The sequence below is a fragment of the Bufo gargarizans genome, chromosome 2 (genome assembly GCF_014858855.1).
Source record: "Bufo gargarizans isolate SCDJY-AF-19 chromosome 2, ASM1485885v1, whole genome shotgun sequence".
Lineage (NCBI taxonomy): Eukaryota > Metazoa > Chordata > Amphibia > Anura > Bufonidae > Bufo > Bufo gargarizans.
The window spans coordinates 128,479,106-128,495,564 of record NC_058081.1 but is presented as its reverse complement, the minus strand read 5'-3'; positions in this window follow the sequence as shown (position 1 = coordinate 128,495,564).

The window sequence follows — 16,459 nt, the reverse complement described above, 5'->3', positions numbered from 1 at the left end:
AAAAATTCTAGGAACTCGCCATGCCCCTCACGGAATACCTTGGGGTGTCTTCTTTCCAAAATGGGGTCACTTGTGGCGTAGTTATACTGCCCTGGCAATTTAGGGGCCCAAATGTGTGAGAAGTACCTTACAATCAAAATGTGTAAAAAATGGCCTGCAAAATCTGAAAGGTGCACTTTGGAATATGTGCCCCTTTGCCCACCTTGGCAGCAAAAAAGTGTGACACATCTGGTATCGCCGTACTCAGGAGAAGTTGGGGAATGTGTTTTGGGGTGCCATTTTACATATAACCATGCTGGGTGAGAGAAATATCTTGGCAAAAGACAACTTTTCCTATTTTTTTATACAAAGTTGGCATTTGACCAAGATATTTTTCTCACCCAGCATGGGTATATGTAAAATGACACCGCAAAACACATTCCCCAACTTCTCCTGAGTACGGCGATACCAGATGTGTGACACTTTTTTGCAGCCTAGATGCGCAAAGGGGCCTAAATTCCTTTTAGGAGGGCATTTTTAGACATTTGGATCCCAGACTTCTTCTCACACTTTCGGGCCCCTAAAAAGCCAGGGTAGTATAAATACCCCACATGTGACCCCACTTTGGAAAGAAGACACCCCAAGGTATTCAATGAGGGGCCTGGCGAGTTCCTAGAAATTTTTTATTTTTTGCATAAGTTAGCGGAAATTTATATTTTTGTTTTTTTTCTCACAAAGTCTCACTTTCCGCTAACTTAGGACAAAAATTTCAATCTTTCATGGACTCAATATGCCCCTCAGCGAATACCTTGGGGTGTCTTCTTTCCGAAATGGGGTCACATGTGGGGTATTTATACTGCCCTGGCTTTTTAGGGGCCCTAAAGCGTGAGAAGAAGTCTGGAATATAAATGTCTAAAAATGTTTACGCATTTGGATTCCGTGAGGGGTATGGTGCGTCCATGTGAGATTTTATTTTTTGACACAAGTTAGTAGAATATGAGACTTAGTAAGAAAAAACAAAAACAAAAACAAACAAAAAATTTCCGCTAACTTGTGCCCAAAAAAATGTCTGAATGGAGCCTTACAGGGGGGGGGGGGGGGGTGATCAATGACAGGGGGGGTGATCAATGACAGGGGGGTGATCAATGACAGGGGGGTAATCACCCATATAGACTCCCGGATCACCCCCCTGTCACTGATCACCCCCCCTGTAAGGCTCCATTCAGACATCCGCATGATTTTTTACGGATCCATGGATACATGGATCGGATCCACAAAACACATGCGGACGTCTGAATGGAGCCTTACAGGGGGGTTATCAATGACAGGGGGTGATCAGGGTGATCAGGGTGATCACCCCCCTGTCACTGATCACCCCCCCTGTAAGGCTCCATTCAGACATCCGCATGATTTTTACGGATCCATGGATACATGGATTGGATCCACAAAACACATGCGGACGTCTGAATGGAGCCTTACAGGGGGGTGATCAATGACAGGGGGGTGATCAGGGAGTGTATATGGGTGATCACCCGCCTGTCATTGATCACCCCCTGTAAGGCTCCATTCAGACGTCCGCATGTGTTTTGCGGATCCGATCCATGTTTCCATGGATCCGTAAAAATCATGCGGACGTCTGAAGGGAGCCTTACAGGGGGGTGATCAATGACAGGGGGGTGATCAATGACAGGGGGTGATCAGGGAGTGTATATGGATGATCACCCGCCTGTCATTGATCACCCCCCCTGTAAGGCTCCATTCAGACGTCCGCATGTGTTTTGCGGATCCGATCCATGTATCCATGGATCCGTAAAAATCATGTGGATGTCTGAATGGAGCCTTACAGGGGGGTGATCAATGACAGGGGGGTGATCAATGACAGGGGGTGATCAGGGAGTGTATATGGGTGATCACCCGCCTGTCATTGATCACCCCCCTGTAAGGCTCCATTTAGACGTCCGTATGCGTTTTGCGGATCCGATCCATGTATCCGTGGATCCGTAAAAATCATACGGACGTCTGAACGGAGCCTGACAGGGGGGTGATCAATGACAGGGCGGTGATCAATTACAGGGGGGTGATCAGGGAGTTTATATGGGGTGATCATGGGTGATCAGGGGTTTATAAGGGGTTAATAAGTGACGGGGGGGGGTGTAGTGTAGTGTAGTGTAGTGTGGTGTTTGGTGCGACTGTACTGACCTACCTGAGTCCTCTGGTGGTCGATCCTAACAAAAGGGACCACCAGAGTACCAGGTAGGAGGTATATTAGACGCTGTTATGAAAACAGCGTCTAATATACCTGTTAGGGGTTAAAAAATTCGGATCTCCAGCCTGCCAGCGAGCGATCGCCGCTGGCAGGCTGGAGATCCACTCGCTTACCTTCCGTTCCTGTGAGCGCGCGCGCCTGTGTGCGCGCGTTCACAGGAAATCTCGCGTCTCGCGAGATGACGCATATATGCGTGACTGTGCGCAGGGCTGCCACCTCCGGAACGCGAATCTGCGTTAGGCGGTCCGGAGGTGGTTAAATTGCATTCAGGAATTGTAGCTGGCGGTGATTGACTGCGGTTGGTCAGTAAGTGATATCCGGTTCATCCACTGATCTGTGTGATAGTGAATGACCCGGATAGTCGGCTCGTGGACCGGGAACCCACGTGGTGGCAGTTACCGAAGTGTAGTGGGGGGGTGTGAGCCGGATGGTAATACCCCGGTCACGTGAGGTCTCTGTGTGTCCGTCACAGACCACTACGTCACAGCTGTGGGATCCGGAGCGATCGGATCCATAGTTCGTGACAGCCTGCTCCAGGGCTATGCCAACTAAGGGTTGTGTCTGACAAACTCACTGACTCTTGGCTGGGGGTGTCTGATGTCACTTGTGACAATCTCGAGTCAACCAATCAAGTACCGCTGGGTTGCTGGTCACGAGACGACCGCTAGCTGAGACTGGGAGCTCAGGCCTCTCGAAGTGACCCATGCTGCCACGGCCCCTTACTCTGCTGCGACCTCTGCCTGCGCCAGAAACATTTAGGCCTCTGCCACTCCCCTGTGCAGGGCCTGACACTTCTCTGCTTGACAAACTGCTAGATGAAATTAATAAAAAGGAAATTAAAACAACCCACAAAAGCCTTTACAACAGATTACTGTACCGCTGAGCGGCAATTGTATTTTTTTCTTTTTGCACTAATACACGTCACAAAAGGCTTTACAAGAAATAACTGCACCACAGAGCGGCAAATGTATTTTTTCTTTTTGCGCTAATACACATCACAAAAGGCTTAACAAGAAATGACTGCACCGCAGAATGGCAAATGTATATTTTTTTCTGCTAATACACATCACAAAAAGATTAACAAGAACTGACTGCACCACTGAGCGACAAATGTATATTTTTCTTTTTCCGCTAAAACACCCTACAAAAGCCTTTACAGCAGATTACTGCACCACTGAGCATCAAATGTATTTTTTCTTTTTCCGCTAAAACACCCCACTAAAGCCTTTACAACAGAGTACTGCACCGCTGAGCGGCAAATGTATTTTTTTCTTTTTACACTAATACATGGCACAAAAGGCTTAATAAGAAATAACTGCACCGCACAACGACAAATGCATTTTTTCTTTTTGTGCTAATACATGTCACAAAAGCCTTTACAACAGATTACTGCACCGCTAAGCGGTAAATTATGTTTTTCTTTTTCCACTAAAACACCCCACAAAATCCTTTATAACAGATTACTGCACCGCTGAGCACCAAATATACTTTCTCTTTTTCCGCTAAAACACCCCACAAAAGCCTTTACAACAGATTACTGCACCGCTGAGCTGCAAATGTATTTTTTTTCTTTTTCCTCTAAAACACCCCACAAAATCCTTTACAACAGATTACTGCACCGCAGAACCGCAAATGTATGTTTTTCTTATTCTGCTAAAACACGTCACAAAAGGCTTTACAAGAAATAACTACAAGGGCAAATTAGACGTAGCATGCTCGGCCGAACACTAATTTTACTTTAGCCTCGCGATGCTCGGCACCTCGCGGTGTTCGGCCAAATACCATGTGTGCTTGAGCGCGATGCTCGTGTCTCCTCCCCACACATTTGTTGGCTGCTACGCAGCCAATAAACGTGCGGGTAAGTAATGTCATTCACTGTAATGCCATATCCATGTTGGCTACTGGCATTACAGTGATTGGCTGGCCAGAATACGTCATCGGGTGCTATATAGCACCCGATGAAACGTGTTCGCCTCAGTCTTGGTCAGGGAGAGCCAGAGAGCAGAAGGGGGAGATAGTGTAGGGAGTGAAATAGGAATATTTTAGTTTTTATACTTTTTATAGACCCACAAGTCCTTTTAAGGACTATTGTGTGGCAGCAATATATATTTTTATTGCAACCTGCACTAAATTGCTAAAACTTGTTAGAGACCCAAACGTTATTTTAAGGACTATAGTTGTATCTGACCGCAATATATATATATATTTTTGAGCATGCTGCACTAAATAGCTTGCAATTGTTTGTCAGCTAAAGAAAGTGACACTATCTGCGCTAAATCTCCTGTCTAACGTGTGCGCAGCCTAAAAATATCTGTGACATCAGTGTACTTTTTCCGTAGACAGTGTCAGCTGCGGACAGTTACATTACCTGCACTACATCTCCTGTATAACGTTTGCGTATCAGAAATATCAGTGACATTCAGTCAAATTTTTTTGCTGCTGGTGGCAGCGACATTACCTGCCCTACATCTCCTGTATAACGTTAGCGCATCTGAAATATCAGTGACATTCAGTGTATTCTTTTGTGCCACTGGTGACAGCGACATTATCTGCGCTACATCTCCTGTGTAACGTGTGCGCAGCCTAAAAATATCTGTGACATCCAGTGTACTTTTTCTGAAGATGGTGTCTGCTGCGTACAGTTACATTACCTGTGCTACATCTCCTGTATAACATTTGCGTATCCTAAATATCAGTTACATTAATTCAGTGCAATTTTTTATTATCCGCTGGTGACAGCCACATTACTTGCACCATAGCTTCTGTATAACGTTTGTGCATCCTAAATATCAGTGACATTCATTCAATGTAATTTTTTTTTAGGCTGTGGTGACAGAGACGTTACTTGCGCTATAACTCCTTTTTAACATGTGTTCATCCTAAAAATATCTGACATTCTGTGTACTTTTATTTGCGCATACACTTACAAAACCTGCTCTACTGTACAGGTGACATACTTGCAAGCATATATATATACACCATTTAATATGCGAAGGCGAGCAGTAAGGGATGGGGAAGTAGCCGTGCTGCTGATGGTGCATGCAGAGGCCATGGCCCTGGGCGCGGTGAAACTGTGCCTGCTGTCAGAGCACAAGAAACACACTCACCCACGATACCTAGCTTAATGTCCCAGTTTGCGGGGCACTCTTGAAGTCAGACCAGTGCAAGCAGGTGGTCGGTTAAGCACCACCCTGTCTTCCACAAAGTCCTGTCTCAGTAGCCAAGAGTCTGGTCAACAGAATCCTCAACCTGATACTCCTTACACCCACCATGGAGAGTCTTGGCAAACAAGCGATCCCACACTTGGATATTCCAAGGAGCTGTTTTCATCGCCATTCCTTAATTTGGGCCTCTTGCCAAGCCAACATGAGGAGATCTTGTGCCCTGATGCCCAAACTCTGGAGCATCCACAGTCAGAAAAAAATTACGGTGGGAAACGTCAATTAGTGTTTCACAAGGTGGATGATGATGATGAGACACAGTTGCCAATAAGTCAACTGCAATTAGTGTCTCAAAAGGTTCATGATGAGGATGAGACACAGTTGTCAATAACTAAGGTTGTTGTTAGGTCAAAAAGTCAGGAGGATGACCAGAGTGAGGAAGTGGAAGAGGAGGTGCTGAGCCGATGAAGTCACTGACCTAACCTGGGAAGGTGGCAAGCCGAGCGAGGACAGCAGTACAATAGGGGGAGTTATCCACAGAAAGGCAACAGGCTGGAAGAGGCAGTGGGGTGGCAAAAGGGAGAAGGCCGGTGTGGCGAAACCAACCTTGCCGCTAGCTGCTGGAGAAGCCTGGTTGCCAGCCTCTTGCAATAGGAAAAAAAGAAAAAAATAGGTTGAGTGGTTCCACCAGGGCTAAAGGCCCTAGGGAAAAGGCGCCAGAAGGGTGGAGAAGATACTAGTGTAGGTAGAGGAGAATAAAATCAAGTAGCACCACAATCTAAGTGCTGTTCAGTAGATATTAGGAGAAGGCAGCACAAGTGTTATGGGGAGATGAAAAAATACTTTTCATTCCAATAGAGAAATACAAGTCGGTGAATCTGGTCCGGTGGTACCAAAATAAATAAATGGATCCAGCCGTGACCTAATTCAAAAAAGAAAACACTATAAAAGGCGCCACTCCCAAGAGTGTGGAGGAGATAGGTGTGGTAATTAATACCCCCTTGTTACCGGAGGATAGTGGTGATACAGAATATTCTCCCAAGGAGAGTTTGTGATTCTGAATGTTTGAGTACTCACTTCACAGGGGGGGTAGTCACAGGATAAAGCTCAAGACACCCGTGACTAGCTGCCCCCTGGTCAGGATCGCATATCAGATGGTACCAATTGATGGCAGCCAACACCAAGGCTTTCTGATCAATGTAATTTATTGCAGTAAAAAAAATATATATTCCAATGCGTTTCGGAGGTCTCACAACTAGGGATGAGCGAACTCGAACTGTATAGTTCGGGTTCGTACCGAATTTTGGGGTGTCCGTGACACGGACCCGAACCCGGACATTTTCGTAAAAGTCCGGGTTCGGGTTCGGTGTTCGTCGCTTTCTTCGCGCTTTTGTGACGCTTTCTTGGCGCTTTTTGAAAGGCTGCAAAGCAGCCAATCAACAAGCGTCATACTACTTGCCCCAAGAGGCCATCACAGCCATGCCTACTATTGGCATGGCTGTGATTGGCCAGAGCACCATGTGACCCAGCCTCTATTTAAGCTGGAGTCACATAGCGCCGCCCGTCACTCTGCTCTGATTAGCGTAGGGAGAGGTTGCGGCTGCGACAGTAGGGCGAGATTAGGCAGATTAACTCCTCCAAAGGACTTGATTAACTGATCGATCTGCAGCTGTGGATCATTGAGCTGCTGATCCTCAATTGCTCACTGTTTTTAGGCTGCACAGACCGTTTGTCAGTCACATTTTTCTGGGGTGATCGGCGGCCATTTTGTGTCTTGTGGTGCGCCAGCACAAGCTGCGACCAAGTGCATTTAACCCTCAATGGTGTGGTTGTTTTTTGGCTAAAGCCTACATCAGGGTGAAGCTGTCACACCAAGTGCATTTAACCAGCAATAGTCTGTTCATTTTTTGGCCATATACAAAATCAGGGGCAAGCTGCGCCTGTCACCAAGTGCATTTAACCCTCAATGGTGTGGTTGTTTTTTGGCTAAAGCCTACATCATGGTGAAGCTGTCACACCAAGTGCATTTAACCAGCAATAGTCTGTTCATTTTTTGGCCATATACAAAATCAGGGGCAAGCTGCGCCTGTCACCAAGTGCATTTAACCCTCAATGGTGTGGTTGTTTTTTGGCTAAAGCCTACATCAGGGTGAAGCTGTCACACCAAGTGCATTTAACCAGCAATAGTCTGTTCATTTTTTGGCCATATACTAAATCAGGGGCAAGCTGCGCCTGTCACCAAGTGCATTTAACCCTCAATGGTGTGGTTGTTTTTTGGCTAAAGCCTACATCAGGGTGAAGCTGTCACACCAAGTGCATTTAACCAGCAATAGTCTGTTTATTTTTTGGCCATATCCCAGTCTAATTCTGTCACTAAATCCATACCGGTCACCCAGCGCCTAAATACTAGGCCTCAAATTTATATCCCGCTAAATCTGTCCCTAGTGCTGTAGCTGGGCGAGTTATTTAGTGTCCGTTCAAGCACATTTCTTGTTCTGGGTTGAAATACAATTCCCAATTTAGCAATTTCATAATTTAGTGGTTTCTGCTATATCAGAGCTATTTGAAATCTATCCCTAAAAGGGTATATAATATTCAAGGTGCACATTGGGTCATTCAGAATAACTTCACACACACCCGCTACTGTGTATTTCCAAGTCTAATTCTGTCACTAAACCCATACCTGTCACGCAGCGCCTAAATACTAGGCCTCAAATTTATATCCAGCTAAATCTGTCCCTAGTGCTGTAGCTGGGCGAGTTATTTAGTGTCCGTTCAAGCACATTTCTTGTTCTGGGTTGAAATACAATTCCCAATTTAGCAATTTCATAATTTAGTGGTTTCTGCTATATCAGAGCTATTTGAAATCTATCCCTAAAAGGGTATATAATATTCAAGGTGCACATTGGGTCATTCAGAATAACTTCACACACACCCGCTACTGTGTATTTCCAAGTCTAATTCTGGCACTAAACCCATACCTGTCACCCAGCGCCTAAATACTAGGCCTCAAATTTATATCCCGCTAAATCTGTCCTTAGTGCTGTAGCTGGGCGAGTTATTTAGTGTCCGTTCAAGCACATTTCTTGTTCTGGGTTGAAATACAATTCCCAATTTAGCAATTTCATAATTTAGTGGTTTCTGCTATATCAGAGCTATTTGAAATCTATCCCTAAAAGGGTATATAATATTCAAGGTGCACATTGGGTCATTCAGAATAACTTCACACACACCCGCTACTGTGTATTTCCAAGTCTAATTCTGGCACTAAACCCATACCTGTCACCCAGCGCCTAAATACTAGGCCTCAAATTTATATCCCGCTAAATCTGTCCTTAGTGCTGTAGCTGGGCGAGTTATTTAGTGTCCGTTCAAGCACATTTCTTGTTCTGGGTTGAAATACAATTCCCAATTTAGCAATTTCATAATTTAGTGGTTTCTGCTATATCAGAGCTATTTGAAATCTATCCCTAAAAGGGTATATAATATTCAAGGTGCACATTGGGTCATTCAGAATAACTTCACACACACCCGCTACTGTGTATTTCCAAGTCTAATTCTGGCACTAAACCCATACCTGTCACCCAGCGCCTAAATACTAGGCCTCAAATTTATATCCCGCTAAATCTGTCCTTAGTGCTGTAGCTGGGCGAGTTATTTAGTGTCCGTTCAAGCACATTTCTTGTTCTGGGTTGAAATACAATTCCCAATTTAGCAATTTCATAATTTAGTGGTTTCTGCTATATCAGAGCTATTTGAAATCTATCCCTAAAAGGGTATATAATATTCAAGGTGCACATTGGGTCATTCAGAATAACTTCACACACACCCGCTACTGTGTATTTCCAAGTCTAATTCTGGCACTAAACCCATACCTGTCACCCAGCGCCTAAATACTAGGTCTCAAATTTATATCCCGCTAAATCTGTCCTTAGTGCTGTAGCTGGGCGAGTTATTTAGTGTCCGTTCAAGCACATTTCTTGTTCTGGGTTGAAATACAATTCCCAATTTAGCAATTTCATAATTTAGTGGTTTCTGCTATATCAGAGCTATTTGAAATCTATCCCTAAAAGGGTATATAATATTCAAGGTGCACATTGGGTCATTCAGAATAACTTCACACACACCCGCTACTGTGTATTTCCAAGTCTAATTCTGGCACTAAACCCATACCTGTCACCCAGCGCCTAAATACTAGGCCTCAAATTTATATCCCGCTAAATCTGTCCTTAGTGCTGTAGCTGGGCGAGTTATTTAGTGTCCGTTCAAGCACATTTCTTGTTCTGGGTTGAAATACAATTCCCAATTTAGCAATTTCATAATTTAGTGGTTTCTGCTATATCAGAGCTATTTGAAATCTATCCCTAAAAGGGTATATAATATTCAAGGTGCACATTGGGTCATTCAGAATAACTTCACACACACCCGCTACTGTGTATTTCCAAGTCTAATTCTGGCACTAAACCCATACCTGTCACCCAGCGCCTAAATACTAGGCCTCAAATTTATATCCCGCTAAATCTGTCCTTAGTGCTGTAGCTGGGCGAGTTATTTAGTGTCCGTTCAAGCACATTTCTTGTTCTGGGTTGAAATACAATTCCCAATTTAGCAATTTCATAATTTAGTGGTTTCTGCTATATCAGAGCTATTTGAAATCTATCCCTAAAAGGGTATATAATATTCAAGGTGCACATTGGGTCATTCAGAATAACTTCACACACACCCGCTACTGTGTATTTCTAAGTCTAATTCTGTCACTAAACCCATACCTGTCACCCAGCGCCTAAATACTAGGCCTCAAATTTATATCCTGCTAAATCTCTCGTTAACGCTGTCCTGTTGTGGCTGGGAAAGTTATTTAGTGTCCGTCAAAGCACATTTTTTGTTCTGGGTTTAAATACAATTCCCAATTTAACAATTTCATAATTTAGTGGTTTCTGCTATATCAGAGCTATTTGAAATCTATCCCTAAAAGGGTATATAATATTCAAGGTGCACATTGGGTCATTCAGAATAACTTCACACACACCCGCTACTGTGTATTTCCAAGTCTAATTCTGGCACTAAACCCATACCTGTCACCCAGCGCCTAAATACTAGGCCTCAAATTTATATCCTGCTAAATCTCTCGTTAACGCTGTCCTGTTGTGGCTGGGAAAGTTATTTAGTGTCCGTCAAAGCACATTTTTTGTTCTGGGTTGAAATACAATTCCCAATTTAGCAATTTCATAATTTAGTGGTTTCTGCTATATCAGAGCTATTTGAAATCTATCCCTAAAAGGGTATATAATATTCAAGGTGCACATAGGGTCATTCAGAATAACTTCACACACACGCTTCTGTGCATTTCCAAGTCTAATTCTGTCACTAAATCCATACCGGTCACCCAGCGCCTAAATACTAGGCCTCAAATTTATATCCAGCTAAATCTGTCCCTAGTGCTGTAGCTGGGCGAGTTATTTAGTGTCCGTTCAAGCACATTTCTTGTTCTGGGTTGAAATACAATTCCCAATTTAGCAATTTCATAATTTAGTGGTTTCTGCTATATCAGAGCTATTTGAAATCTATCCCTAAAAGGGTATATAATATTCAAGGTGCACATAGGGTCATTCAGAATAACTTCACACACACGCTTCTGTGCATTTCCAAGTCTAATTCTGTCACTAAATCCATACCGGTCACCCAGCGCCTAAATACTAGGCCTCAAATTTATATCCAGCTAAATCTGTCCCTAGTGCTGTAGCTGGGCGAGTTATTTAGTGTCCGTTCAAGCACATTTCTTGTTCTGGGTTGAAATACAATTCCCAATTTAGCAATTTCATAATTTAGTGGTTTCTGCTATATCAGAGCTATTTGAAATCTATCCCTAAAAGGGTATATAATATTCAAGGTGCACATAGGGTCATTCAGAATAACTTCACACACCCGCTACTGTGCATTTCCAAATCTAATTCTGTCACTAAACCCATACCTGTCACCCAGCGCCTAAATACTAGGCCTCAAATTTATATCCCGCTAAATCTCTCGTTACCGCTGTCCTGTTGTGGCTGGGAAAGTTATTTAGTGTCCGTCAAAGCACATTTTTTGTTCTGGGTTGAAATACAATTCCCAATTTAGCAATTTCATAATTTAGTCGTTTCTGCTATATCAGAGCTATTTGAAATCTATCCCTAAAAGGGTAGATCATATTGAAGGTGCACATAGGGTCATTTAGAATAACTTCACACACACGCTTCTGTGCATTTCCAAGTCTAATTCTGTCACTAAATCCATACCGGTCACCCAGCGCCTAAATACTAGGCCTCAAATTTATATCCCGCTGAATTTGAATACAATACATTGGGCCAAATAATATATTTGTTGTTGTGGTGAACCATAACAATGAGAAAAACATCTAGTAAGGGACGCGGACGTGGACATGGTCGTGGTGGTGTTAGTGGACCCTCTGGTGCTGGGAGAGGACGTGGCCGTTCTGCCACATCCACACGTCCTAGTGTACCAACTACCTCAGGTCCCAGTAGCCGCCAGAATTTACAGCGATATATGGTGGGGCCCAATGCCGTTCTAAGGATGGTAAGGCCTGAGCAGGTACAGGCATTAGTCAATTGGGTGGCCGACAGTGGATCCAGCACGTTCACATTATCTCCCACCCAGTCTTCTGCAGAAAGCGCACAGATGGCGCCTGAAAACCAACCCCATCAGTCTGTCACATCACCCCCATGCATACCAGGGAAACTGTCTCAGCCTCAAGTTATGCAGCAGTCTCTTATGCTGTTTGAAGACTCCGCTGGCAGGGTTTCCCAAGGGCATCCACCTAGCCCTTCCCCAGCGGTGAAAGACATAGAATGCACTGACGCACAACCACTTATGTTTCCTGATGATGAGGACATGGGAATACCACCTCAGCATGTCTCTGATGATGACGAAACACAGGTGCCAACTGCTGCGTCTTTCTGCAGTGTGCAGACTGAACAGGAGGTCAGGGATCAAGACTGGGTGGAAGACGATGCAGGGGACGATGAGGTCCTAGACCCCACATGGAATGAAGGTCGTGCCACTGACTTTCACAGTTCGGAGGAAGAGGCAGTGGTGAGACCGAGCCAACAGCGTAGCAAAAGAGGGAGCAGTGGGCAAAAGCAGAACACCCGCCGCCAAGAGACTCCGCCTGCTACTGACCGCCGCCATCTGGGACCGAGCACCCCAAAGGCAGCTTCAAGGAGTTCCCTGGCATGGCACTTCTTCAAACAATGTGCTGACGACAAGACCCGAGTGGTTTGCACGCTGTGCCATCAGAGCCTGAAGCGAGGCATTAACGTTCTGAACCTGAGCACAACCTGCATGACCAGGCACCTGCATGCAAAGCATGAACTGCAGTGGAGTAAACACCTTAAAACTAAGGAAGTCACTCAGGCTCCCCCTGCTACCTCTTCTGCTGCTGCCGCCTCGGCCTATTCTGCTGCTGCCGCCTCGGCCTCTTCCTCCGCCTCTGGAGGAACGTTGGCACCTGCCGCCCAGCAAACAGGGGATGTACCACCAACACCACCACCACCACCTCCGTCACCAAGCGTCTCAACCATGTCACACGCCAGCGTTCAGCTCTCCATCTCACAAACATTTGATAGAAAGCGTAAATTCCCACCTAGCCACCCTCGATCCCTGGCCCTGAATGCCAGCATTTCTAAACTACTGGCCTATGAAATGCTGTCATTTAGGCTGGTGGACACAGACAGCTTCAAACAGCTCATGTCGCTTGCTGTCCCACAGTATGTTGTTCCCAGCCGGCACTACTTCTCCAAGAGAGCCGTGCCTTCCCTGCACAACCAAGTATCCGATAAAATCAAGTGTGCACTGCGCAACGCCATCTGTGGCAAGGTCCACCTAACCACAGATACGTGGACCAGTAAGCACGGCCAGGGACGCTATATCTCCCTAACTGCACACTGGGTAAATGTAGTGGCAGCTGGGCCCCAGGCGGAGAGCTGTTTGGCGCACGTCCTTCCGCCGCCAAGGATCGCAGGGCAACATTCTTTGCCTCCTGTTGCCACCTCCTCCTTCTCGGCTTCCTCCTCCTCTTCTTCCACCTGCTCATCCAGTCAGCCACACACCTTCACCACCAACTTCAGCACAGCCCGGGGTAAACGTCAGCAGGCCATTCTGAAACTCATATGTTTGGGGGACAGGCCCCACACCGCACAGGAGTTGTGGCGGGGTATAGAACAACAGACCGACGAGTGGTTGCTGCCGGTGAGCCTCAAGCCCGGCCTGGTGGTGTGTGATAATGGGCGAAATCTCGTTGCAGCTCTGGGACTAGCCAATTTGACGCACATCCCTTGCTTGGCGCATGTGCTGAATTTGGTGGTGCAGAAGTTCATTCACAACTACCCCGACATGTCAGAGCTGCTGCATAAAGTGCGGGCCGTCTGTTCGCGCTTCCGGCGTTCACATCCTGCTGCTGCTCGCCTGTCTGCGCTACAGCGTAACTTCGGCCTTCCCGCTCACCGCCTCATATGCGACGTGCCCACCAGGTGGAACTCCACCTTGCACATGCTGGACAGACTGTGCGAGCAGCAGCAGGCCATAGTGGAGTTTCAGCTGCAGCACGCACGGGTCAGTCGCACTACAGAACAGCACCACTTCACCACCAATGACTGGGCCTCCATGCGAGACCTGTGTGCCCTGTTGCGCTGTTTCGAGTACTCCACCAACATGGCCAGTGGCGATGACACCGTTATCAGCGTTACAATACCACTTCTATGTCTCCTTGAGAAAACACTTAGGGCGATGATGGAAGAGGAGGTGGCCCAGGAGGAGGAGGAGGAGGAGGAGGAAGAGGGGTCATTTTTAGCACTTTCAGGCCAGTCTCTTCGAAGTGACTCAGAGGGAGGTTTTTGGCAACAGCAGAGGCCAGGTACAAATGTGGCCAGCCAGGGCCCACTACTGGAGGACGAGGAGGACGAGGATGAGGAGGAGGTGGAGGAGGATGAGGATGAAGCATGGTCACAGCGGGGTGGCACCCAACGCAGCTCGGGTCCATCACTGGTGCGTGGCTGGGGGGAAAGGCAGGACGATGACGATACGCCTCCCACAGAGGACAGCTTGTCCTTACCCTGGGCAGCCTGGCACACATGAGCGACTACATGCTGCAGTGCCTGCGCAACGACAGCAGAGTTGCCCACATTTTAACCTGTGCGGACTACTGGGTTGCCACCCTGCTGGATCCACGCTACAAAGACAATGTGCCCACCTTACTTCCTGCACTGGAGCGTGATAGGAAGATGCGCGAGTACAAGCGCACGTTGGTAGACGCGCTACTGAGAGCATTCCCAAATGTCACAGGGGAACAAGTGGAAGCCCAAGGCCAAGGCAGAGGAGGAGCAAGAGGTCGCCAAGGCAGCTGTGTCACGGCCAGCTCCTCTGAGGGCAGGGTTAGCATGGCAGAGATGTGGAAAACTTTTGTCAACACGCCACAGCTAACTGCACCACCACCTGATACGCAACGTGTTAGCAGGAGGCAACATTTCACTAACATGGTGGAACAGTACGTGTGCACACCCCTCCACGTACTGACTGATGGTTCGGCCCCATTCAACTTCTGGGTCTCTAAATTGTCCACGTGGCCAGAGCTAGCCTTTTATGCCTTGGAGGTGCTGGCCTGCCCGGCAGCCAGCGTTTTGTCTGAACGTGTATTCAGCACGGCAGGGGGCGTCATTACAGACAAACGCAGCCGCCTGTCTACAGCCAATGTGGACAAGCTGACGTTCATAAAAATGAACCAGGCATGGATCCCACAGGACCTGTCCGTCCCTTGTCCAGATTAGACATTAACTACCTCCCCATAACCATATATTATTGGACTCCAGGGCACTTCCTCATTCAATCCTATTTTTATTTTCATTTTACCATTATATTGCGATGCTACCCAAAGTTGAATGAACCTCTCCTCTGCCTGTGTGCTAGGCCTAAATATATGCCAATGGACTGTTGCAGTGGTGGCTGACATGAAGCCTGATTCTCTGCTATGACATGCAGACTAATTCTCTGCTGACATGAAGCCAGATTGTCTGTTACGGGACCTCTCTCCTCTGCCTGGGTGCTGGGCCTAAATTTATGACAATGGACTGTTGCAGTGGTGGCTGACGTGAAGCCTCATTCTCTGCTATGACATGCAGACTAATTCTCTGCTGACATGAAGACAGATTCTCTGTTACGGGACCTCCCTCCTCTGCCTGGGTGCTGGGCCTAAATATATGCCAATGGACTGTTGCAGTGGTGGGTGACGTGAAGCCTCATTCTCTGCTATGACATGCAGACTAATTCTCTGCTGACATGAAGCCAGATTGTCTGTTACGGGACCTCTCTCCTCTGCCTGTGTGTGTGCTGGGCCTAAATATATGCCAATGGACTGTTGCAGTGGTGGCTGACGTGAAGCCTCATTCTCTGCTATGACATGCAGACTAATTCTCTGCTGACATGAAGACAGATTCTCTGTTACGGGACCTCTCTCCTCTGCCTGTGTGTGTGCTGGGCCTAAATATATGCCAATGGACTGTTGCAGTGGTGGCTGACGTGAAGCCTCATTCTCTGCTATGACATGCAGACTAATTCTCTGCTGACATGAAGACAGATTCTCTGTTACGGGACCTCCCTCCTCTGCCTGGGTGCTGGGCCTAAATATATGCCAATGGACTGTTGCAGTGGTGGGTGACGTGAAGCCTGATTCTCTGCTATGACATGCAGACTAATTCTCTGCTGACATGAAGACAGATTCTCTGTTACGGGACCTCTCTCCTCTGCCTGTGTGTGTGCTGGGCCTAAATATATGCCAATGGACTGTTGCAGTGGTGGCTGACGTGAAGCCTCATTCTCTGCTATGACATGCAGACTAATTCTCTGCTGACATGAAGACAGATTCTCTGTTACGGGACCTCCCTCCTCTGCCTGGGTGCTGGGCCTAAATATATGCCAATGGACTGTTGCAGTGGTGGCTGACGTGAAGCCTCATTCTCTGCTATGACATGCAGACTGATTCTCTGCTGACATGAAGCCAGATCGT